At 43.9% G+C, this 2,481-nt stretch overlaps 1 protein-coding gene across 1 annotated transcript in view; it reads right to left on the bottom strand.

Moving 5' to 3' along the window:
- The window catches only part of Allc (allantoicase), a 28,735-nt gene that overhangs the window by 23,321 nt on the left and 2,933 nt on the right, over window positions 1-2,481 (bottom strand). The gene's annotated exons all lie outside the window — the stretch shown is intronic.

The raw sequence follows: 2,481 nt of genomic DNA on the forward strand, positions 1-2,481 counted from the left end.
CCAAGTTGACAACTGAAGCTAACTAGGACAGGTTGTTCATATTTCTTTGTGTTTATTATTCCTATGCTTGTGGAGAGAAATAAGTGCATATCCATCCCTTAAAGATAACATTCATTATAAAACTACTTATTAAATGTGAGGAGTGGTGATCCATGTCCTTGATCCCAGCATTAGGGAGGAAGGGCAGATGAATCTCTGAGAATTCAAGGGCAGCCTAGTCTACAAAAGACAACAAGGCATTGTTTCTAAAACAAAATGAAGCATTAAAACCTCATGAAGTAACACGTTCTCTTCACTCTGCCTTTGTTGTGACAAAGCCTTCCTGGCTTCTGTATGTTCTACTGTTGAAAAGCAATTTCCTCTGAGATAAAACCTCCCGTTTGGAGGGAAGCTCTTTAAGACACAGGATGCTCTAAAGGGAGGCCGAAAAAAATTAAAATGGGCTACATATCTAAACAGAAAATTCTCAACAGACAAATCTCAAATGGCTGACAAATACTTAAGGAGATGTTCAACATCTTTAGCCATCAGGGAAATGTAAATTAAAATGATTCTGAGATTCCATCCTACACTTGTCAGAATAGCTAAGATCAAAAACACAAGCTACAGCTCATGCTAGAGAGGATGTGGAGCGAGAGGAGCACTTCTCCATTGCTGGTGGAAGTGCAAACTTTGTACAGACACTTTGGAAGTCAGTGTGGTGGTTTCTCAGAAAACTGAGAATGAACCCACAAGACCCAGCTATACCACTCTTGGGCATATACCCAAAAGATGCTCAGTAATACCACAAGGACACTTGATCAACTACATTCATAACAGCCTTATTTGTATTAGCCAGAACCTAAAAAAAACCTAGATGTCCCTCAACCAAGGAATGGATAAAGAAAATGTGGTATTTACACAATGGAGTATTGCTCACCTGTTAAAAAAAAAAAAAAACAAGGACACCAGGAAATTTGAAGGTAAATGGATGGAACTAGAAAAAAAAAAATCATCCTGAGTGAAGTCACCCAGACAAAGACAAACATTGTGTGTACTTATTCATAAGTGGATATTGGCTATAAAATGAAGGATAACTATGCTACCATCATCAGACCCAGAGAGATTAGGAAACAAGGAGGTTTCCTGAGGCAACCCCCAGATCTCCCCAGGAAGAGGAAATAAAGGAGATTTTGAAAGTGGATTGAAAGTGGGTGAGGACAGGAACCATGAGTCGTCAGGTTGACAGGGTGCACAGGGGGAAGAGTGCTGAGTGGGGGACTGCTGGGGGGAAGGCATTTCAGGGCTATGCCTGGCTCAGGGAAATCTCCCAGCAGTCCATGGGGAGGACCCCAGCTTAGGCTCCTAGCTAAGTAGCCTGAACTAGCCATTTTCTGGGACCAGATTGTCAACAGAGAGCCGCCATCCAGCAACTGATGGAGGCAGATGCAGAGACCCACAGCCAAACATTAGGTGAGTTCGAGAATCCTGTAGAGGAGGAGAAAAAGGAGTGTAGTACCCAGAGGGGTCCAGAACATCACAGGAAGGCTCCCAGAATCAACTAACTTGGGCTCATAGGGGCTCACAGAGACTGAACCGACCACCAGGGAGCCTGCATGGGACTGACCTATGCACTCTGCACATACGTGACAGTTGTGTAGCTTGGTCCTCTTCTGGGACTCCTAACAGTGGAAGCAGGGGCTGTCTCTGACTCTTTTACTGGCTTTTGGGACCCTACTCCTCATACTGGGTCACCTTCCCCAACCTTATATATGGGAGGCACTTAGTCTAACTGCAACTTGATAGTCCATGTGTTATTGATACTCATGGGAGATCTGCCCTTTCCTGGATGGAGACGGAGGAGGAAGGAAAGGGACGGGGGGGGGGGGGGGGTTGAGAGTGGGGGAGAATGGGAGATGGACTGGGAGGGGAGGATGGCGGAGCTGCAGTGGGATATAAAATAAATAGATGAATAAAAAATTAAAATAAAATAGAAAAAATCTAAATGAAATTACCATAAATCTAAAAAAAAAAAAACCACTTTATTCCATCCTCTAGTGAGCCATTAGGGGATGCATTAAAAAGAATACGTGAAATTGCCTGAGGGAAGAAGTGAGGTTCCCCTGTAATACTTTCTAAGCATTTGGGTCTCAAGCCTGCCTCTTCCTAAACCATTTCTTCCTACCCTTTCTTTTATTCTGAGTCCCTTTTACAGCGTGGATGGGAAGGGTAATGTCTCACACTTGGAATGCAAATAGACCAGTTTCCTTCTCTCGGGCTTATCACTCCTAGAGAGACAGATATGTGCAATAAGTGTGTTTTAGATGTGCGCAATAAGCGTGTTTTAGATGCATGCAATAAGTGTGTTTTAGATATGTGCAATAAGAGTATTTTGATCAGCCGGGCAGTGGTGGTGCATGCCTTTAATCCCAGCACTCGGGAGGCAGAGGCAGGTGGATCTCTGTGAGTTCGAGACCAGCCTGGTCTACAAGAGCTAGTTCC

Source organism: Microtus ochrogaster, linkage group LG3, assembly GCF_000317375.1.
Source record: "Microtus ochrogaster isolate Prairie Vole_2 linkage group LG3, MicOch1.0, whole genome shotgun sequence".
Lineage (NCBI taxonomy): Eukaryota > Metazoa > Chordata > Mammalia > Rodentia > Cricetidae > Microtus > Microtus ochrogaster.